Below are 24,356 nucleotides of genomic sequence, written 5' to 3'. Positions count from 1 at the left end.
CTGTCCTCACTGTATCTCTAAATAAAAGCCTCTCCCCTACTTTGGATGTTTGTGAAGTTAATTCTTTGACTCCACAAACAAGAACTCCAGCATCAACGGTGTGGTTTCTCACATGCCTGTAGGGGGGCTAAAAACAGCCTGGTGTTAGGGTCCAGGACTCCGGGGTTTCCCCAGAGAGCAAACCACACGGACACGGAGATGTCAATCCAAGCAAAGTCTTTATTCAGCCAGCTAGCTGGGGCCGACAGCACCTCCCCTGACACGCAGGCCGAGTCCGAGCTGCCGACCCTTAGGCAACTTTAGGTATAGATTATATAGGGTTTTCACAGCCGTTGCACCAAAGCCCGCACATTTCTACAACCAATAATTTTAAAACACATTTTATATATTCTATATTTTAACCAATGGAGTTGAAACGAGAACGCCCCGGTTACCTAACCGCTTCCCGTAATCTCTGGCTCACACAAGCGTGTCTACGTGACTTATCATGGGTTATGTCCCGAGGCTACTGCCCGCCTCTGGTTATCTAACTTAGGGCAGGCGTGTTAGCTTCGGGCAGTTTCTAGGAAAACTGGGTGGCTCTTGCTCTAGGGTTTAGCTAGGTTTTATTAGTTCTTTTTCCTGACTTTTGCTGCTCTTTGCACTTCTTTACATTCCCCCCTTTTCTTGATCAGACTGAGGAATCTTCCACAGCGGCACCTAGGGCCTGATACTTTTGACGAAGGACCAGAAGTTGGACGGTGTTAACCCTCTCCTGTACAAACCTAAGCAGCTTGTTTATTATGCACGGACCGATTGTAAGCAACAACAACAGGATGACTAATGGCCCCGCAACGGCCGAGAGGAGGGTAGTGAACCAAGGCTTGTATTTGAACCAAGACTCAAACCAGCTTTCGTTACTTTCATATTCTTTACGCCTCTTCTCTAGATCAGTTTTTAGTTTGGCTAAGGAATCTCTGACTGCACCTGTCTTATCTACATAGAAACAGCACTCTTCCTTTAGGGCTGCACACAGTCCACCTTCCTTTAAGAACAAGAGGTCCAGGCCCCTTCGGTTTTGTAGGACCACCTCTGACAGGGAGGTGAGGGATTGCTCCAGGTCTGATACTGACTGTCGGAGTTGTTCTAGGTCCCTGTCGACTGCCAGCCTCAGGGCTGTGAGCCCTTTTTCCCGAGTTACAAGGGCTGCGACCCCAGTGCCTGCCCCTGCTATCCCCAGGGAGAAGAGGGTCCCAATGGTCAGGGCGGTAACAACCTCCCTCTTGCTCCGGTGGGGGCTCGGCCTTTCTTCCCAATAAGAAAGGAGAGATTCATGAGAATGATACATTAGGCGAGGTAGAATGGCCACCAGCACACAAAACTCACTGTTAGCATTGAACACAGAGGTGGATAGGGCCGGAGTGAGGCCTGTCTTTGAGCAGAGCCACCAGTCCAAGGAGGGTATAATCCACTTTTCCTGCTCCCACGTGGTGTAAGCGTAGGAAGAGCATAACTGGCCCTGGGCCGTCAAGACTGTGCCTACACATGTACCAGTGACTGAAACCTGAGCGATCATAAGTCCCCACGGTTTCCCGTCCCAGTAAGTGGGATGGGAGTTGCTGATAGTGTAGGAGCCATTTATCCCGATTGCCTCATAGAAGGGGGGTGAACCTGGGTAGCATAGCCAACAGGGATCGGTGAGGGAGGGAGTGGTGTGGTTAAGAGTCTCTGCTACTGCCTGCACCATTTCCCACATGGGGTTATCTGACCCGGAGGGACCCAGACCCGGTCCTCTTGTGGGCTCTGGAATCAGGGCTACAGCATCTACTGGAACCAGGGCTACGGCTACCAGCAGGGCTACAGGCCAGGCTACGGCGGCTCCGACGACTCGTCCCATGGCTATTACGGCTACGGCCCCGGCTACTACTACAGGTGGGTCCGGGGCATGCGTTCCGGCGGTTGGCCAGCGGATGTAGCTGTCGGTGCCCGCCAGGGCGCCCCTCGGGGAGCTGAGTCAGCCGTGAGGCGCAGGCATACGTCCGGTCGACATTTTCTCGTCCCTTTGGCCCAGGTCCTTGTACTGATTTGAAGGTTTCTGGGGATGTATAACTGGTTGCTGGAGATGTACAACCGGGTTGGGCCCTATGAAGATGCTGCTGGGAGTTGACACGGCTAATTTGATGGTGAGTGTTGAGCCTTCATGCCCCCCATATTTATAGTACGCTAACCCCCATGTTAACCCGTTTATCCAGCACGATACCTCAGTCTCTTTGCCCGTCTCGGTGAATTGAACTCTTACTCAATCCTGGTCCCTTCTGTCACAAGCCTTGTCCTTTTAAAGGGCCATAGGCACGTGACGAGGGATGCCCTGGTTGACATAAGAAAATTTGACAGCATCCTTTTTTGTAACTGGCCATCTCCAATCCCCATCGTTCGAGGTTACACAGTCCCATTTGGCACACCAGAAGTCTCTCTCCCACCCACATGACTTTCCTTTACCTGTTTCTGGGCAAGCATAAAATCCATGGGAGCGAGCCAAGTTTGGAGGGATGGTTCGGTAACCGTGGTTGATCTGTCGAAGGCAGAAAAACAGGTCAGGCCACCAGGTTCCGAGTGGCGTAGTGTGTTCTGTGGTGCTGATGACCTCCCCAGTTCCGCCATTAACCAGCATCCAGGTCAGGTTTCATGGCTGATGGGGGTTGGTGCCTTCGAGCCGGGGAATGATGCCTGCCCCCAGCTCCACAGATGTGGTTCCCTTGAAGGTCCACATTAAGGTGCTTATCAGCCAGATCTCCTTCATCTTCGGCTTAGGTGTAGTTTTAGGGGATTCACAGGATGCTGCTGCACCTTCCACTCTGAGGTACTCTGAGGTAGAGCCTTCCGAACATGGGTGTAGTGCACCCATGGAGCGATACCATCAACCTTGAGAGCAGTGGGGGTGGTAAACAATACAACATAAGGACCCTTCCACCTGGGTTCGAGAGTCCTTACTTGGTGTCTCTTGACCCATACCATATCTCCTGGGACTATGCCATGTTCCGGGCTCAGAATTTTCCCACCCTCGTAATATGCTCTGATCAGGGGCCAGATTTCCTGCTGCATTTTAGCAAGAGCTTGCAACACATTCAGATAGTCAGGGGCCAGGTCCTCTGCACCGGGAAGCTGCACTCGCTGAGTTATGGGTGGAGGGGCCCCATACATTGTCTCGAATGGAGTTAAACCATGTACATAGGGGGAGTTCCGAGTGTGGAAGATGGCTAAGGGAAGGAGGGTCACCCAGTCCCCGCCAGTCTCTAATACCAATTTAGAAAGGGTCTCCTTCAAGGTCCAATTCATTCTCTCTACCTGCCCAGAGCTTTGTGGGTTGTAAGCACAATGTAACTTCCAATCTACCCCCAAAGCCAGGGCTAGTCCCTGCAGGATTTTGCTAACAAAAGCCAGGCCATTATCGGAACCTATGGCTTCAGGGACCCCATATCTGGGGATGATCTCTTCTATTATTTTTTTTGCTACCACCTGGCTGGTTTCATGCTTGGTTGGAAAAGCCTCCACCCACCCTGAGAAGGTATCCACCATAACCAGCAAATACTTATATCCATACTTCCCTGGTTTTACTTCAGTGAAGTCTATTTCCCAATTCCTCCCTGGAGCCCTCCCCCTTTCCCGAGTACCTGCCGGGTGCAGCCCTCTTGGGGCTGGTCTTAGCATTGCACAGCTACTGCATTCTTTTGTGATCTGACGAGCTGCCTCATTCTGGTGGGGAAACACCAACTGCGTAGACTGGAAAAGGCTGAGCAGCTTTTTCCAGCCTAGATGGGTGGACTTATGTAGGTTAGCAAGCATGTACTGTCCTAATGCTTCTGGTAGAATCAATCTACCTTCTTGGTCCCTACCCCAATTTTCTTCCCCAAACACTTTCCCCGAGACTTGTTTCCTAATCCACTCGAGGTCCTGAGGGGAATACTCAGGTTTGGGTGGCAGGGCAGGCAGTTCAGGTATGGGTATCTTGAGGGCTGCAAGTACAAGGGAGTCCGAGAGGGCCGCCCTCCTAGCTTCCGCATCAGCATGGTTGTTGCCGATGGCCTCAGGCGTCTTCTTTGGTTGGTGGCCCGGTACATGTATAACTGCTACCGCCTTTGGTTTTTCGATAGCGGCTAGCAGTCTTTGGACTTCTTGTAGATTCCTCAGTTCCTTTCCTTCCGCGGAACGGAATCCTCTTTCTCAGTAGATGGCACTGTGGACGTGGACAGTGCCAAAAGCATACCTGCTATCTGTGTAGATGTTGGCCCGCTTGCCTTCGGCTCTTTCCAGGGCCTCAGCGAGAGCAATAAGTTCCGCCTTCTGTGCTGAGGTGCCAGGGGGCAGAGCTGCGCTCCAGACAACTTCCCCTTCGTGGGTCACTACCGCTGCCCCTGCTCTCCTGACCCCTTCCTGCACAAAGCTGCTCCCATCTGTGTACCAATTTAGCTCACAGTTTGGTAATGGTGTGTCTTTCAGGTCTGCTCGCACCTGGATAATTCTGGAAAGGATGTCCCTACAGTCATGGATGGGGGTCAACAGATCTGGGTCTGGCAGAAGGGTGGCAGGATTTAGGGTCACCGCGTCAGAGAAGGCAATTCGTGGAGAATCTAGTAGGAGCCCTTGGTAGTGGGTGAGTCTTGCATTTGTCATCCATTTTCCTGGAGGATGCCTGACGATCCCCTCTACAGTATGTGGGGCTGTTACCCTCAGGTTCTGGCCAAAAGTCACCTTGTCTGCCTCTTTTACTAGTAGAGCGATGGCTGCTAGGATACGCAGACAAGGTGGCCACCCAGAGGCCATTGGGTCTAGCCGCTTGGACAAATAGGCCACAGGTCTTTTCCATGGGCCCAGCTGCTGAGCCAGGACTCCTTTAGCCACTCCCTTTTTTTCATCTACAAACAGGATGAAGGGTATTTCTGGGTCTGACACAGATAGGGCGGGGGCCCGGAGGAGGGCTTCTTTTAGCCTGTCAAAAGCCTCTTGTTGTTCCTGATTCCATTGCCAGCCCGGCCCTTCTTTGGTCACCTCATATAGCGGTTGGGCTATTTCTGTGTACCCTGGAATCCAGAGCCTGCAGAACCCGGCTGAGTCAAGAAATTCCCTCACTCCCCGGGGTGAGGAAGGGATGGGGATAGTCAGGATAGTTTGTTTCATGGCCTGCGTGAGCCACCTGGCTCCATTAGATATTTTGTACCCCAGGTAGACCACTGACCTCTGACAGATGTGGGCTTTCTTGGCGCTGGCTCGATATCCCAGTTCACTTAGTTCAGCCAGCAAGTTCCCCGTGGCTTCTTCGCACTCCTCACGGGTTTCTGTGGCCAACAACAGGTCATCCACATACTGCAGCAGTGTCACGCGGGGGTGGCTCCTGCAAAAGGTCTCCAGGTCCTGGCTTAGGGCTTCATTGAATAAGGTGGGAGAGTTCTTGAAGCCCTGTGGCAGTCTAGTCCAGGTAAGCTGACCATTTCTTCCTCCCCCTGGCTCCTGCCACTCAAAGGCAAACAAAGGCTGACTAACTTCAGAGAGTGGGATACTGAAGAAGGCATCTTTCAGGTCCAGAGTAGTATACCACACATGTGAGGGTGGCAGGTGGCTGAGTAGGGTGTAAGGGTTGGGCACTGTAGGGTGGATGTCTTCTATTCTCTCATTGACCTTTTGCAAGTCCTGCACCGGTCTGTAATCTCCACTGCCAGGCTTCCTTACTGGAAGCAGGGGCGTATTCCATGCAGATCAGCAGGGTTTAAGGATTCCTGTTTCTAACAGTTTGTGGATATGAGGTGCTATCCCTTTCCTAGCCTCTTCCGGTATTGGATACTGCCGGACCTGGATGGGTAGGGCCACGGCTTTGAGTTGAACAACAACCGGGGGCAGATGTTTGGTGAGACCGATTCCTCCGGTTTCGGCCCATGCGGAAGGGAACCTCTGCAACCAAAAGTCAATTTCTCCCTATTCTCCCTGGCCGCCCTTTTCTTGATCTGCCTGAAACAGATGATGTTCATCGGCCAGGGATAGAGTCAACACACGTACTGGTTGTAAGGGCTGCCCTTCTTTGTCCATGATCTTTATCCCCTCGGGTTCAAAATGGATGCGCGCCCCGACCTTGGTTAGTAAGTCTCTGCCCAGCAACGGTGCGGGGCTCTCGGGTACAACCAGAAATGAGTGAGCGACCTGATGCCTTCCTAGGTCCACTTTTCTGTTAGTAGTCCAGGCACATCTCTTGGACACTGTTGCTCCCTGGACTATACTTGTGTGTCCTGGGTTCAGGGGACCGTGGGCTTGGTTGAGAACTGAATATTGTGCCCCAGTATCTACCATGAACCCAATGGGAGTCCCCTCCACGCACAGGGTTACCCAGGACTCGGGGAGGTGTGCTGAGCTCCGTCCCCATCAATTCTCCTCTCCTAGGTGTAGGGTCTTAACGGGGTTCCCTCCACCTTGTTCCCTCCTTTTGGGGCACTCCCTCTTCCAATGCCCATATCTCTTACACAGGGCGCATTGATCTCGTCCTAGTCGGGATTGGCTGGGCCCCGTTCTTCAAGGTGATCTAGGGCTCTCCTTCACCCCGGCCAGTAATACCCTGGCCATCCCCTCCCTCTGCTTCTTATTCTCCCTCCTCTGAAATTCTCTGTCTTCTTTCCTATTTTTCTCCTACATTACCCATTTCTCTTTCCTCAGCCTTTCCTCTCTGTCTTCTGGAGTTTCCCTAGCATTGAAGACCTTCTCCGCTTCTTGCAGCATTTCTCTAATAGATATTTCCCCCAGGTCATCCCACTTGTGGAGTTTCCTCCGGATATCGGGGGCTGCCTGGTTGATGAATGAGAGGACTACAGCTGATCTATGTTCCTCTGCTTCTGGGTTTATGGGGGTATATTGCCTGTAAGCATCAAACAGCCTTTCGAGATACGCGGCCGGGCTTTCCATTTCCCCCTGAACAATAGTTTTTACCTTAGCTAGGTTAGTGGGCCGCCTGGCGGCCGCCTGGAAACCAATCATCAGAATCTGGCAGTAGACCCGGAGACGCTCCCTACCTTCTGCAGTCCCGAAGTCCCAATTCGGGCGCGCAAGTGGGAACGCCTCATCGATGATGGGCTGGAGGGTAATGGGTCTTCCATTTTCTCCAAGGACATTTTTCCTGGCCTCATTGAGGATACGCTCTCGCTCTTCCATTGTGAAGAGGGTGTGGAGCAATTGCTGGCAGTCTTCCCATGTGGGACAATGGGTAAACATAATGGACTCCACCAGACCTATAAGACACTTGGGGTCCTCCGAGAAGGGAGGGTTCTGAGTCCTCCAATTATAGAGGTCACTAGATGAAAAGGGCCAGTACTGATATTGTTGAGCTCCGTCCAGTCTGCCTGCACTGATGGCACGCACAGGCAGGACTGGCACTGCTCCTTCTGAGGTGGAGGAGGGAGCCTCCCCTTCTTGATCCCTGGCCCCCCGAGGCCTTAACTGCATTCCTCCCGCTATCCCTGGCCTCCTGTCTTCTCTTGCTGAAGAATCTGGAGAAGCTGTGGCCGCCTGGTCCCTGCTGGGCTCCCCAACCTCGTTTTCTACTCCCTCGGCAGCTTCACCCCCTCCCTCCCACAGAGCTGCATACGGGGGTGGTCGCTCAATCGACGGAGGGGAGTAGAGCGGAATACTGTCAGGGAGAACAGGCGGCGCACTCAGGCACACAGGGTTTCTGGCCCTGCGATCAGAGGGCTTTAATTCTTCCTAGGCAACTAGGACAGAGGTCTTTAGTGGGTCGGTGTGAGGTTTCCCCACCACGAGGTGCCTCAGCCAGGAAGGAGGATTCTCAGCCAGGTTTTCCCAGACAAGGATATAGGGAAATTGGTCAGGGTGGCCCTCAGGGTCTGGCCGGGAGATAATGGCCTTGACTTTGCCGATAAGGTCCAGGGAAAGAGACCCCTGGGTCGGCCAGCCTACTCCAAAGGAAGGCCACTCGGCCGAGCAAAAGGTGTTGAACTTGCCTTTCTTGATGCCAAGGCCCATATTTAAGGCCCGTTCCTTGACCTTCGGGAAATGGGAAAGGATCAGACCTTTAGAAGTAGCCTGAGTCTGGCCCATAGTGAAAAATACAAGGAAGACAAAGGCGAAGGCTAGAGATGCCACTTAAAACAAGATGACTGGTGTATGTGCTTGTGAATGGGTGCCTGTCTTTGCACAGTTTTTTTCTTCTGCGGGGGACGCGAATTTATCTGGGATTCGCGGCTGTGACCCCCTTATCCTGTCACGGGAGTCTTCTAGCAGCGGGCACCCTAATGGCTCTTAGTTGCCCGACCCGTACCCGCGGGGAATGATTTAGTGGCAGAAAGGAGGAACGGAAAGAACAGGAGAACCTCAGAATAGGGGAAACTTAAAATGAAAAGCACAGAAAGAAACATAAACCGAAACCAAAACACAATAAAACAATCAATGATAACACTAAACACACACACCACATCTGATCGCACTCGCTCGGACCGGTCCTTCTCTCACTCTGGTGCGCACCACACTCACCACTTTCAGGATCCTCAAAAACTCTCGTGACTCTCCCGAAAGGCGTCCACTCGGACTGCCTCAGGGTGACGAGCTCGATCTTTTCCTCCTTGGGCGCCAGGTTCCTGCCGATCGGACTTGCCTTCCTAAGGCCGAGTCACTCGGACCCCAGGGCCAGGATTGGTTACCTGGGCTTCACCCAGGGCCGCTAACCTGGGGGCCGGGACTACCAACCCGGACTTCCTCACTCGGGGTCACTAACCCGAGACCATACACAGGATGGTGACTCCTGCTTTACAGTGGATTTATGCAGACACGAGGGGGCGACCCTCGAATTACACTGCCCCGTCCGGACAATTAGACCTTGCCTCCAGCCGTCCTTTGTTCTCAGGGAAGCCACTCAGATCCCGGACGAGCCCCCAAAGTGTTAGGGTCCAGGACTCCGGGGTTTCCCCAGAGAACAAACCACATGGACACGGAGATGTAAATCCAAGCAAAGTCTTTATTCAGCCAGCTAGCTGGGGCCGACAGCACCTCCCCTGACACGCAGGCCGAGTCCGAGCTGCCAACCCCCAGGCAACTTTAGGTAGGGATTATATAGGGTTTTCACAGGCATTGCACCGAAGCCCGCGCATTTCTACAACCAATAATTTTAAAACATATTCTATATATTCTATATTTTAACCAATGGAGTTGAAACGAGAACGCCCCGGTTACCTAACCGCTTCCCGTAATCTCTAGCTCACACAAGCATGTCTACGTGACTTATCATGGGTTATGTCCCGAGGCTACTGCCCACCTCTGGTTATCTAACTTAGGGCAGGCGTGTTAGCTTCGGGCAGTTTCTACGAAAACTGGGTGGCTCTTGCTCTAGGGTTTAGCTAGGTTTTATTAGTTCTTTTTCCTGACTTTTGATGCTCTTTGCACTCCTTTACAGTAGCACTGCCAATCAGAAAATATTTATTTTGGCCTCCCAAATCCAGGATGTGGCACAATGAATAAACGCATAGTCTAAGAAATAATATGCCACCAAGAGAGACACCTCTTTAGCTTGTTAGAATCCCTGGCTCCATTCTCTCCAGTCCTTCTTCTGCATTACAATCAGAGTTATCTTTATAGACACAAATTTTAGCCTTTTATTCCTAAAATCTTCCATTACTCTCATCACCCACTCAATTGTCAAATAAATTATGATAATTACACTTGGCTGTGATCTGGCCCCCATGTAACTTGAACCTCACTCTGTAGTTTCTGATGCACAAAACCTTAATCCCCCATTTCTGAATTTTTCTCTAGCTTAAATGACATTTCCCACCTCATTTGCCTGTATCCTTACTCATCCTTAAAAATCCAGGTCAACCTGCACAGAATGTGAAAGCTTCACCTATGTAGATATTAAAATGGCCAATCACTAGGACAGAAATAGAGTTGAAAAGACTAATGGTGATCCAGGAACTAAAAAACAGAGAAGTGAGGGACTTTGATCTGGGGGCTGGTAGGAACACAAGCAATGAAGAGAAGCGCTCAGAGAGCCTGGCGCCACGAGGTCTGAGACTGGTTGCTGCAGGAGGAGGTGCGGTGATCTGGAAGAGACAAACAGGCGCTGTCCTTGGGAAGCTGCAGAGGACGCAGTGTCTGGGGAGACTTCCTCGGGAAAGGCATTGTTTACAGAGGGAGTTTAACGTTTAAAGGAGACAAAAAATTCAGTTCAATATCATTTTCCCACCAGCAGAATGAAGTACAGCCTCTGGATGCTGCAAGAAACCAGCCAAGCAGAGCTATCACCGGTGTAAGAGTACAGGGTGGCCTTCAGAGGCAAACTGGAACCTCTTTCAAAATGCTTTGGTGTATATGCCCTGGTGCTACCTCTGGCCGGCCACTTCCAGATATTCTATGTAAGAGAGTGAATGGGTACAGCCTCTGCGGAAAGTAACTTGACAGGATCCTTCAACCTTATGTGTTGTCTAGACAAGGCGATGGTGCCCAGGTATCTGGGCAAACACTGGTCTAGGTGGTGCTGTGAAGGTATTTCGTCGATGTGATTAACATCACCAATCAGTTGACCTTAAGTAAAGGAGATTACCCTGCTAACGTAGGTGGAGCTCGTCCTATCAGGGGAAAACCCCGAGCATAACCTGAGGTTTCTCGGAGCAGGAGTTCTGCCTCACCGCCAGCACAGAAATCCTTGCTGCAGAGTGACGTCATGACCATGGAAAAATCAGCCATTCCTGACTTCAGGGGCCCTCACAGGACCAAGTTACAAGCACACAGACACCACTGTGAAAGTCCCAGGGCCCCGGGGGAGGCCAGAGCTGCAGCGGACAGAGCTGGGCAAGCCTCGGGGCGGGTGGGAGGAGCTGTGCGCTCGCGCCCAGGCCCTATGGCGCTGCACTCAGTGGGTCTAGGGCTCCCAGGGTGGGAGAAAGACGGCCCAGGCTGGACACCCAGCCTCTCCAGCACTGCGGGATACTTCCCAGGGGCCCGCTTGGGTCTCTCCCTACAGGGACCACTGGGTATCAGATGCAGACAGAGAAGGGGGTGGGGCCACCAGCAGGGGCTGCGAGCTGGGCAGGGTGTGTTCCCACTTGGAGAGGCGCCCAGCGGAGCCCCAGCCAGCAGCTCCGCCCAACTGGAAAGGCTGTGGGGTCAGGGCCGGGGCCATGGGGTGGGGGGGCCGTGAGGGCAGGGGCAGGGCAGGGGCAAGGGCGGAGGGACAGCTGAGGCACTCCAACAGGAGCTCAGGAGTGGGAAGTGACTGGGGTAAGGGCGGGTGTAAGATAAATTCTAGCAGAAATAAGCAGGCGAAGAGAGGCAACAAAGGGCCAGGTAGTTTATTTTAATGCCCCCGGGCGAGGTTCCCCAGTCTATGGAAATGGAGGGTGGGGAGGTCGCGCAAAAGTAGACAGGCAGCGAGTTTTTAAAGAAGGTAAGGGGAGGCAGAGCTTAGATTTACAGCGGCGCTAAGATTGGCTAGCCTAAGGCACATTTTTCAGGTTAGGAGGGGGCATTAGCCGGGGACTTTGTCACGTCATTAGTGTCTGACGTGCTCACCCCTCCCCCCAGTGCCTTCAACCTTACAGCGGGGAGCAGGTGTCTCCTTGGTGGAGGCAAGGAAAGTAGACCAAAGGCAGAAATGGGACAGATGTGTCAGAAGTCTGTGAAAGCACCCGAAGAATGGTCCCAGAGTCTGCGTTTGCTCACATTACACACCCTAGTGCAGAGCCTGAAACTTAATAGTTGTTCACTGCTTTAAAAGTGAACACATGATTGCATCAAAAAGAATAAAATACCTAGAAATAAACCTAACCAAGGAAATGAAAGGCCTATACCCTGAAAACTACAACACACCCTTGAGAGATTAAAGAGGACACTAATAAATGGAAATTAATCCCATGCTCCTGGTACCAAATGATTTCCCTCATTTGTGGAGTATAACAAATGAAGCAAAACCGAAGGAACAGAACAGCAGCAGACTCACAGACTCCAAGAAGGGACTAGCAGTTACCAAGGGGGCAGGGTGGGGGAAGGAGGGAGAAGGGGATTGAGGGGTATCATGATTGGCACACATGGTGTAATCTTAGGGTAAATTCCTAGGAGTGGAATTCCTGGGTCAAATGGTATTTCTATTTTTAGTTTTTTGAGGTTGAACTAGCTTACAAATAAAAATAGAAAAATAAAAATAGAGAAAAAAGCAAAACAAAAGACCGGTTAATACAGGGCATGCAGAAATGCAAGAGACTTGTGGAGAATGGGCTTCCAACAGAGGCCAGCATTATGTTCCTTGAGGGTAACTTGGATCTTAAAAAAAGCTTGAGTAATGTTCAGAGTAGCAAAACACTTTCAGAATATACTCCACCTGGAAAATTATCCATGGCATATAATCTTAAGGAAAAAAGGATGTACAAAATAAGCAAATTGTTAGGATTGCTAGCCAAGAGCCAAGGAAAGTGGATAGCCTTAGAAACCATTTTTCTGCTCTTTAGTGTCACATCATAAACAGAAAGGCTGTGCTACATATTCATTTCTTGGCGTACTGACTCAGTTGTCTGATGACAATCAGGCGTTCTTTGCAGATAAAGACAGTTGTTCTGCCGTCCATCCTCAAATGGCTGATAATGCTGTTCCAGGGTTCCCAACATTCACACAGACCTTTACACTTGGTGGGGCTCGCCCCTGTCCATAGCTTATTTCCTTTTTCTTTTCTTTTTTTTTCTCCTGTGTTTTTTTTAATAGACAATTTTTTATTAAGTTATTGATATACACTCTCATGAAGGTTCACATGAAAAACAATGTGGTTACTACATTCACCCATAATATTGAGTACCCCCCCATACCCCAATGCAGTCACTGTCCATCAGTGTAGTAAGATGCTATAGAGTCACTACTTGTCTTCTCTGTGTTATACTGCCTTCCCCGTGCCCCCCGCTACATTATGTGTGCTAATCATAATGCCCCTTTTCCCCCCTTCTCCCTCCCTTCTCATCCACCCTCCCCAGTCCCTTTCCCTTTGGTAATTGTTATTCCATTCTTGGGTTCTGTGAGTCTGCTGCTGTTTTGGCTCTTCAGTTTTTCCTTTGTTTTTATGGTCCACAGATGGATGAAATCATTTGATACTTGTCTTTCTCCAACTGGCTTATTTCACTGGGCATAATATCCTCCAGCTCCATCCATGTTGTTGCAAATGGTAGGATTTTTTTCTTTCTTATGGCTGAATAGTATTCCATTGTGTATATGTACATCTTCTTTAATCCATTCATCTACTGATGGACACTTAGGTTGCTTCCATTTCTTGACTATTGTAAATATATATTGCTGCAATAAACATAGGGGTGCATATGTCTTTTTGAATCTGGGATCCTGCATTCTTAGGGTAAATTCCTAGGAGTGGAATTCCTGGGTCAAATGGTATTTCTATTTTTAGTTTTTTGAGGTTGAACTAGCTTACATTCCCACCAGCAGTGTAGGAGGGTTCCCCTTTCTCCACATCTTTACCCACATTTGTTGTTCCTAGTCTTTTCTATGTTGTCCAACCTAACTGGTATGAGGTGATACCTCATTGTGGTTTTAATTTTCATTTCCCTGATAATTAGTGATGTAGAGCATCTATCTTTTCATGTGCCTGTTGGCCATCTGAATTTCTTCTTTGGAGAAGTGTCTGTTCAGATCCTCCACCCATTTTTTAAATAGGTTATTTGCTTTTTGGGTGTTGAGGCGTGTGAGTTCTTTATATATTTTGGATATTACCCTTGACAGATATGTCATTTACAAATATATTCTCCCATACAGTAGGATGCCTTTTTCTGCTGATGGTGTCCTTTGCAGTACAGAAGCTTTTTAGCATAATGTAGTCCCATTTGTTCATTTTTTGTTTGTTTCCCTTGCCCGAGTAGATGTGTTCAGGAAAAAGTTGCTCATGTTTATATGCAAGAGATTTTTGCCTATGTTTTCTTCTAAGAGTTTCATGGTTTCATGACTTACATTCATGTCTTTGATTCATTTTGAGTTTACTTTTGTGTATGGGGTTAGTCAATAATCTTCATTCTCTTGCATATAATATTCAGTTTTGCCAACACCAGCTGTTGAAGAGGCTGTCATTTCCCCATTGTATATCCATGGCTCCTTTATCATATATTAATTGACCATATATGCTTGGGTTTATATCTGGGCTCTCTATAGTCTGTTCCGTTGGTCTATGGTTGTGTTCTTGTGCCAGTACCAAATTGTCTTGATTACTGTGGCTTTGTAGTAGAGCTTGAAGTTGGAGAGTGTAATCCCCCCCGGCTTTATTCTTCCTTCTCAGGATTGCATTGGCTATTCGGGGTCTCTGGCCTTTTGTTTTAGACCATCCATGACGTCTGTACCATGAACAGGAAGCTAGTGTCCAGGATAACAAAGCTAATGCCTCCCTCTGCAGAGAGAGTCAGGCAGTCATGCTCACAGTCCATTATAAAAGTTATCCCAAACATTCAGTCAATAGCAGTTTGAATCTACCTGGTTCCACAACCAACCAGTGACAGCCCATGGAAACAAATGGACTAGTGAAGACTAGACTTTAAATTTTTACTTAAATGACAAAATGTAGCCATTTGGGCAATTGTACTGTTTTTTTTTTTTTTTAAATAATTATTTTTTATTGAAGGGTAGTTGACGCACAGTATTACATTACATTAGTTTCAAGTGTACAACACAGTGGTAGAACATTTATATACATAATTCTAGGTTCCAGCTATCACCCTACCAAGCTGTTACAATATCTTGACTATATTCCTTATGCTATACATTACATCCCGGTTACTTATTTATTTTACCATTGGAAGTCTGTCCTTTTTTTTTTTTTTTTTTTTTTTTGTGAGGGCATCTCTCATATTTATTGATCAAATGGTTGTTAACGACAATAAAATTCTGTATAGGGGAGTCAATGCTCAATGCACAATCATTAATCCACCCCAAGCCTAATTTTCGTCAGTCTCCAATCTTCTGAGGCATAACAAACAAGTTCTTACATGTAGAACTAATTCTTACATAATGAATAAGTTACATAGTGAACAGTACAAGAGCAGTCATCACAGAAACTTTCAGTTTTGCTCATGCATTATGAACTCTAAACAGTCAGTTCAAATATGAATACTCATTTGGTTTTTATACTTGATTTATATGTGGATACCACATTTCTCTCTTTATTATTATTATTTTTAATAAAATGCTGAAGTGGTAGGTAGATACAAGATAAAGGTAGAAAACATAGTTTAGTGTTGTAAGAGAGCAAATGTAGATGATCAGGTGTGTGCCTGTAGACTATGTGTTAATCCAAGCTAGACCAGGGCAATAAACATCCATGTATGCAGAAGATTTCTCTCAGAACAGGGGGGGTGAGGTTCTAAGCCTCACCTCTGTTGATCCCCAATTTCTCACCTGATGGCCCCCCTGCGACTGTGCCTGTCTTAGGTTGTTCCTCCCTTGAGGAATCTTACCCGTCTCTGGCTAACCAGTCATCTTCCGGGGCCATACAGGGAAATGTGAAGTTGGTAAGTGAGAGGGAAGCCTTATTGTTTGAAAAGGGTTGCTTTTTACTTCTTTGCATATTTATGCCCTGTGGCTTCTATGTCCAGCATTTGTCTTGAGGTATCTTTACCACTTAGAAGAATTATGATACTCGGTAAATTTGATATGAGGCACGAATTCTATTTAAGGGTTGTAATTAGGAAGGAAGAAGAAAAGCTATAGAAGTAGCAGGCAGAAGAAAACATGGGAAGATTGATTATTTCTTTGACATATCTTCTTGTAGAGTAACTTCAGCATATATAGGTTTTAAGCTACTACTTAAATTGCGCACACACATTAACATAATAGGAGTATAGTTACATAACCAAAGCATATCTGTAATTACCAGCCATCTCCAGTGAAACCAAGAAAACCAGTTAGGCACCTTAGGCATTTGTGAAAACTTATCTATGATATGGTGGATATTGTCCAACTGAACTTGAACAGTCTGAGAGAAATCAGACCAATTAAAACAACCCATTCCTGGGGACTGTTCACATCCCGTATGTTCTTTTAACAGTAAATAGTCTGTAGTTGTAAGACTTTGGAGCGCTACAATTTGCACTTCTCCAAATTCTTGGTTGAGTTCCAACAGTATAGATCCAGTCAAATTTGTTGTTTTACTGTATGCACAGGCCAGCTTAGATATCTCCTTCCTCATTCCCATGGCAAGTCCAGGAACTGGTGGGATGAGTGCATCTACAGCTGTAGCAGTGCGTGGATCTTTGTTGGGTTTTTTTGCTGATCATCTTCTGTCATGAGTCTTCCAGAGAGTGCAGATGTTGGAAGTTCTTTTTCATATCGTATCTTAGTTCATTTTCGGGGTAGCCCAATTAGGCTTTGATCCTCTGTATAAACACAAACAGACCCTTTGCCTACACTTTTATATGCCCTTTATACCCTGTGTAGAACTCGTTGGAGGTTACCACACAGGAACTGCCCTTTTTTTTTTTTTTTTGCTTTGTTTTTGGTATCACTAATCTACACTTACATGACGAATATTATGTTTACTAGGCTCTCCCCTATACCAGGTCTCCCCTATAAACCCCTTTACAGTCACTGTCCATCAGCATAGCAAAATGTTGTAGAATCACTACTTGCCTTCTCTGTGTTGTACAGCCCTCCCTTTTCTCCTACCCCCCCATGCATGTTAATCTTAATACCCCCCTACATCTCCCCCCCTTATCCCTCCCTACCCACCCATCCTCCCCAGTCCCTTTCCCTTTGGTACCTGTTAGTCCATTCTTGAGTTCTGTGATTCTGCTGCTGTTTTGTTCCTTCAGTTTTTCCTTTGTTCTTATATTCCACAGATAAGTGAAATCATTTGGTATTTCTCTTTCTCCGCTTGGCTTGTTTCACTGAGCATAATACCCTCCAGCTCCATCCATGTTGCTGCAAATGATTGGATTTTCCCTTTTCTTATGGCTGAGTAGTAATTCCATTGTGTATATGTACCACATCTTCTTTATCCATTCATCTATTGATGGACATTTAGGTTGCTCAATTGTACTGTTTTTAAAACAGGCTGTAGTTTGTTTTGTTAACAGCAAGCCTTCAGTTTATTCTTGTTTAAAGACTACAGCTTGGTATCAGCAGTGTCTTGGGGCCTTTAAGAAGCACCTGGGTTGGGACACAGCTGCGTGGGAGAAGCTGCAGCCAAACAGAAACCTGCTGCATGCCCAGCAGCCAGAGGCAGCCCCCAAAGCCAGGGCAGCAGCTGTCGGGACAAGCACAGCCAGGATGGACTCGCTGTGAGGTACATGTCCTTGAGGACAGTGGAGGGAACCTGGTCAAAAACTAGACTTTAGAAGGATGTGTCTGGGAGATGGAGAACTTAGGGGATAACTGGTTTATGACAGAATGTTGAACTCAGCCAAATTACCTGCTGCATTAAAAACTGGGCATAAATAATAAAACATAGCACACCAAACCAGCCTGCCTCCATAAAGGTATAAGGTTAACCCATTCACTGAACAAGTAATTTTGAGCATATAGTCTATGGCCAGCACTGTGCTAGGATCCAGAGGTAGGATGGTGAACAAGACACATGCCCTCAAGAACCTTAACGCTTGGAGGTAACGACACACCTTAGATAAGATTAGTTTCTTTCTTTTTCACAAAATCCTGGTAGAGTCCCAGGCTGCTTATACAACCCTGCCTCCACCAGGACCATGGCTTCTACTGACTGGTGCTCCATTCTCTGTGCATGGCTTCCACCTCGCAGCTGAAGATGGCTCTCCTGCTCCAGCCGTGCCGTCTGTGCGTCCTGGCCTTCAGCAAGACACAAGGACAGAAGGAAGGCGGACCCCTCCCTTTAAGGATACTTCCCAGAAGTTGCACATAATATTTCCAATTACATGCCATAGGATGGTCACATCTACTTCCTGGAGCGTCCCTTATTCTCACAAGCCATGTGTCAGCTAGATCTGTAGGGCTATCCTGTGTGAAAAGGGGAGAATGGATTGTGGGATGACCAGCCATCTCCCCCAGGGCATTCACCCATACAATACACCACAGGCAACAGATATAAATTTGTGATGGATCATCATATTCAAAATGATGGATCTAACTTAGATTTAAAAATAATTATAACTGAAAAATGTGAGTTTGTGAAAAGTATACAGTTCTAAATTCCTATATGGCAGGCTTAAATTTACATTTTAAAATAATAATAAGCAGATAAGTGTTTGTGCAAAACAGCCACCTCCAAGTTCCTAAGAATATAGAAATTATTACATTAATTATTTTACATAATTATTACACTAAGCAATAATCATTTCAAAGAAAAAATCTCACAGTGAGGCAGAGTGGAATCAAAAGATTCAGAAGCAACTTCTACAGGTATTGATTTTGGTTAGCTAAAATGGAAAAGGCTAAAATTATTCTCATATGTAACCCTTAATCATAAGGAAAATCACTGTAACACAGTATTATTGAACATACACAACCCTCTCTCCATGAACTTCTTGCTCAATTGGTCGAGGATCCCATTTCTTTTAAAGATGAATTTAGAAAAGACTAGAATATCTTAAAAATACTACAAGGGAAAAAGAACAAGAAAATTTATCTAAATAATCTTGCCACAGAGCAGACAGAGTATGTGACCTGAGAGAGCCACATTAGAAAAGGAGACAGTGAAGCAATCCCCTCCACATGACAAGAACAGAGAGAGACCAAAGACCATGAGGACGAGATGCCAAGAATATCCTGAAAAAGTGGGAAATAAAACGATACCCAGGGTACAAACAAAATCTCTATTGGAAGCAGCACAAAAAAAGAGACATACATTGCTGGAATATACAGTAACACGGAGAACAGGTTGAAAAAACGGAAAGGAAATGGAAATAAGAAGAGAGCACAAGTTCCCGGGGGTAGAGGGGCGCGCGAGTTCCGGAGAAGAGCAGCATCAAAGACTCTGACAGGACCGGTTGGTTGCAGCACTTCTTGGGAACGGCCAACACGCAGTAATGACGGTACAGGGAAATGGATTGGTTGAATGGGGACTCCTTCTGTTTCCATTTTCCCTGATGTCCCAGATTTCAAGAATAAAAAGGCAGAAGGCCTCCCGACAAGGTGAGGTGCTGCACGGCCTTGCAGGTTCATCCAGGAGACGGTCTGTCCACCCCAAGTGTGAGAAGGGCTCTGTCTAGACGCCCGGAGAGCTTCCGGGGACGAGGGATGAGACGAGGGTCAGGGCCATGGACAGGGCAGCCTCAGGTGGAGGAAGGAAAGCGGCTGCATGGGGCATAGCCTGCACTTGCCGACTGGGACACACTTTACAAAGCTGCCCAGGTGGCTGAATCAGCCCTCTTGTGCCCCCCGCAGCCCGGCCCTGCTGCTTCGGGTCATCTCGCCCCGTAACAGCCCAGCTCTCCAGGTGCAGGGCCGCCACAGCATGTCGCTCGCTGGCACGATCACGAATGTGCTGGACAGCACATGTTCCGAGCACTTTAAAGCCCATTGTCTCACTCAGACACACCAGAAGACAGTCTTGTGGTTGCAAGGAAGCAAAGAGGTTAAGAGGTTTGTCCACAGCCAACAAGTAGGAGCAGAGGAATTCTGACCCACATCTTTTATCAGAGGTTGTAACAATTTTCCATTTCAGCCTCCATTGCAGATTGCACTATGACACACAGTAAATGACTTTCGGATCAGTAAAACATTACGTGTTACAATATTGTTTCAAGAAAACCCATCCACCCTGATCCTCTGGATGAGATAACGACCACTGGAGGCAGCAACCTTTTTAATTGTATTTCGCTGGTTAATATCTTTAGTACCTTAGGTTGATACATCATCATTAACTTGCCTGATTCTAATTTCCAGAAGAAGAAAAATAGTAAGCTCCACTAAGTGCTACCTCATAAAACGTTAATTTCCACATTTTAAAGCAAGTCCTCAGGACGGTGCTGAGGCGGACTGCACCCTGGCGCCCTCTGGTGGACGGAGCTGAGTTTGGGCATCACTTGCTAGGGTTTCGCGAAACCAGCTGCAGCCAGGAAGCAAAGCGGCAAGTCTCCCTATGCAACGTCCTCCCCCTTTTCTTCTCCTTATCCTGTAGTCGTGCCCAGCTCCCCAGAGGTCCCGATAGTACCACTGGTTAAGGCTAATACAAATTTGCTTACAGGGACAGGTGTTTGTTTTCAGTAACAGCCATACCCATTCCCTTCCATACTGTTCGGCAGCATCACTCTAGGACTCAGACTCACAGGCCCAGGACACCTGCTACTCACACACAGCCCGTCATGACCACACCACTGGTCCTGAGGGCTGCTCTGGCTGGAGGAGTAGGTGCCCTCCGCCCAGAAGGCGAAGATGCTTAGGAAATCCCCCCCAGAATGCACACAAGTAGTAAAGAAGCCACCTCAGTTATTCTTTAATTCTGTACTTCTTTTATTTGTTTGGTCTAGGAACTCTTTTTCACTTACTACCCATTAACATCCTTTCAGTGAATAGGATTAACATCTTTGGGAAATACTATTTTATAGAATTTTGCTTAAAGACATACATTTTAATTACAGTTCTTATCAAAGAGGCAATATCTTGGTATATCTGTACTTTTTACAACTTAAGCTGTAATCAAATGTTACATTGAGTATAATTTACTTTAAAGTAGGTCACCAAAGATAGTGTGATATATAAGTTAAGGTAGTTTTAACCACCTAGGAGTAGTTAAGAAACACTTTTAGCACCTAATCCAGGGGTGGTTATTTAGCCTTTGAAAGACTCTGCTCAGTCCATAAACCAGAAGAGGCACCAAAGCCTTTCAAGAATCAGCTGTCTAATTAGTACTAACAAGTTTGTTAATCAACACAGTGGTGACCCAAGCTGTGTTCAAGACATGTGTACTGGCCAGAGACAGTGTGCAAGCTCCCCACACTTGCATAGAGAGAGCTTGAGAATCCAGTCAGGCCCACACCCACTGGAGGCATTCCTGGCCCAGGGTTAAAATTCAGTCCTGCGTCCAGCAGGACGAGTCTGTCACCTGACTCCAACCTGAATCTTGCCACCGATCCGCACATCTGATCTGGGTATTTCCGCCAAAAGGCAGGGAATCGGGGCTTCCCAAGCATCTAAGGATGCTTTGTGAGCAGCATCTGTATGTGCAGACCTCACTGTGGCACCCTGCTAGGCAAGCGGCCTGAGAGGAGCACTGAGGCGACTCTCAACGCACACCCCAGTGCCTGGGCATCTGCTGTCCTATTCTAAATGTTAACAGCACCCCTATCACTCTCAAAACGCCTTATTTTGGGTGGAAACTTAAACATGGTCATCCTGTCTACAGCTCTGATCCGCCCACACCTAGTGGAGACAACAAATACCTCAAAGCATCCAGATCGTTGGGACGGCAGAACTGACACCACCAAAAGCTGGGAAGAATTAAGATGTATCATCAGTGTCAGAAATAAATGGACAGGCCAGCTGGGATCGCACACTGAGTTCCAGCCTAACCGTACGATTGAACAAATGGACTACTTGTAAACCCATTTTTATCTCAACACCTTTAAGTAGAAAATTAATCTTTGAACAAATTGTGGCAATTTAGGAGTGTACTTTTAAAACACTGGCCTAGCAACCTAGAACTTTCAAAGAATAGTGATGTCTCCGTGATGTGCTTGAAACTTGATAGGAACAAACCATAGAAACCTTAGGCTCCCGGGGAATGTCTCCCCAAGTGTACTGTTCAGGTCCCCTCCTCGGAATCCAGGTTTGTTAAAACCCCAAGATTTAAAACAATGAAAACAAACAAGAACACAAACATCCCCAACAACAGAAACAAGATTCCTCACTCAAACCAGACCAACAAAATTGGTCTAGTCAGACAGACCAAACGTGGGAGAAGACGACTTCGGAACTCGTTTTTAGCAGCTGCCCCAGTGATTACACACACAATACTGAGGACCACTGCCCTGTGGGGTCCCAAAGGCTGGAATATTCCCTAAAACACCTTAGCTCCTGGCTAATGACAGTGCAGATGTCAGAACACTAACCTTACCATGGTCTCTGCCCATACCTAGGGGTGTGTTGAAGTATTTACACACGTTACCCTGCGGGGGAAAAAAGTGTTTAAAAGGATATAAAGTCTTCATGTTGCACAATTTACAAAAAATGATTAAGTATGCAATACTCTTTACTGTAAATCCCATCAGCCCATTGGTCCCCACAGAGGGCTTTTGATGAGTTTTGCAGAGTTATTAAAAGAACCAACCTATGCTACAATTAACAAAATGGAAATAATTCTAGCATGAATATTGGTTGGTATTTTTACTTCGAGGAGGAAGAGGAAAGTGAGGAGACATACTCACCTGGTCACTAGTGACACAAGCAACTTCTTTGTTCACCTGGATGACAGTTTCTGGAACCTGGAGAAACATTCTGTGATGTAACAGCCAGAGGTATGCAACATGTGTAAATTTAATCTGCATTATTAACATTTCCCATCACTTGTTTAGGTGTAAATGAAAATCAATACATCAAGCCCTCCTGTGTAACATCTGATGCCCCCGAGGCAAACACTCCTGCTATAGGAAATCTGGAGCTACCAGCATGAGACACAGCTGAATGCAGCACTGGGCAGAGCGGAGAGAAGCACCCCGCTAGGCGGTATTCCCACCACGCCCATCAACGGACTTAACTTTGGGCGACGGGGAACAGTAAAATACTCAGGAAGTCAAAATTTTTCAGTATTTATTACCTGAACCTTTAGACAACAACACTCACTTGTAAGTTGATGTGACTTAATTTTTCATTAGCAGCTGTTTTAAGAACTGGTTCACAGAATTCCTGAAAATGTAGTAACTGGCTCTCGCGATGGTGTGAGTATGCTCCAGGACACCACTTGGACTATGCCTCTCCCTCTCACCCTCCAATTTCCTCATTGCAGGATTTCCTTTTGCAAACCCAAGGCCCTAAATTTTCGTAAGTGTTCCTAGATGGCCCTTCCTCTCCACTTGCCCCTCACACCCTGAAGTGCAGGGGAGGGAGGGACGCCACAGACCCACCTAAGATGCAACTCTGGTCTCAGCAAGAGTGGCTCTGCGCCCAGGTTTTGCCTCTCAAGTCTTTTTGAACCTGGAAAACGGGGTCTTTTGATCTGCCCTCACTTATGTTCAGGTTCCCCAGAGGATTGCTGGGCTGCCTCCTGGATAAATCCGGGCAGCTGCCAAGGGCACCGACCTTGGGCCAGCCTGCTCCTCACTGGGCTGAGCTTGGCTCCCCCAGGCCTCAGGGTCCAAGTTGGGCCTGTACCCTCCTTCAGTTACACCCTCGCTTCCAAACACCCTCCTCCCCTTCAACTGCACCAGGGCTTCGCAGACAAGTCCCGGACTTCCATCTCCCAGCCCAATACACCTTCTCTGGTTAAAAAGTTATTCTAAAACCAGACTTTCTAATCAAGATACTAATGTTCTTCAAAAGAGTTCAGATTTTTTAATACACTACACCTTGGTGGAATGTTTACTGAATTAAGACACATCATTCAAATGCAAAAAAGACTGACTTTTGCCTTTCACAAAAGCGCCCAATCCTCAGATGTGCCACCCAGGACAGCGTAATTCATTCAGGCAGGTAGGGAACTGAGAGCTGTTCAAGCTGGTAAACTAAATTCGATCACAGTTTAAAAATCAAATCAGAAGACTGGGGTGGGAGGGAAACGACAAACTTTTCCAGAGGTGAGAAACTACAGCACAGTAATCCCAGGATCAAGCAATGGGGTATCACCAAACAGGGCTGACCTTGAGCAGTTATAAAGTGGGCCAGGTTCTTCTCTCCCCTCCCACCACTTGCTCCTTCCTGTCCACCTTCCTGCATGCCTCACTCCCTTCGAGGCATTGTTCCTGTGTCCCATGCCCTTGGAAGCTTTGCTCTTAAAAGCTGCCTAACAGATCTCCGTATTTTAAAGCTCAGTTAGGGTGTGCTATTACCTACCTACAGGCATTTGCATTTTAACGGGGTCTCCTGGAAATCAGGCCCTGAGGGTATGGTCTTAATGGAAAAGTTTCAGTTGAGACTGAAAGTTACTTGGGCTGCAGAAGCCTCCCAATACTATTCTTCCAAGTAGCCAATTTGTAAGGTCACTGTCCCTGGGAGGCATTTCCTGAGCTGCGTGCTGAATAGACCTGCTTCCCGCTCCCCCTGTGAGGTCCCAGGAAATGCCCCCATACCTTGCCTGTCTTCAAGATCCCAAGTACTTTCAGTGAGGGGAACGTTCTCTGCTTAGAGGGACTTCAGTTTGTCCTCACCCCACCCCACAGCGTCCTCCCTACCTCCACTCTCCACAAATGCTCGCAAGTAGATGCTTGACACAGCTTATTGGAATTTAATGCGAAATTTTC

This window comes from Manis pentadactyla, chromosome 6, assembly GCF_030020395.1.
Source record: "Manis pentadactyla isolate mManPen7 chromosome 6, mManPen7.hap1, whole genome shotgun sequence".
Taxonomy (NCBI): Eukaryota; Metazoa; Chordata; class Mammalia; order Pholidota; family Manidae; genus Manis; species Manis pentadactyla.
This window is presented reverse-complemented; position numbering follows the sequence as displayed.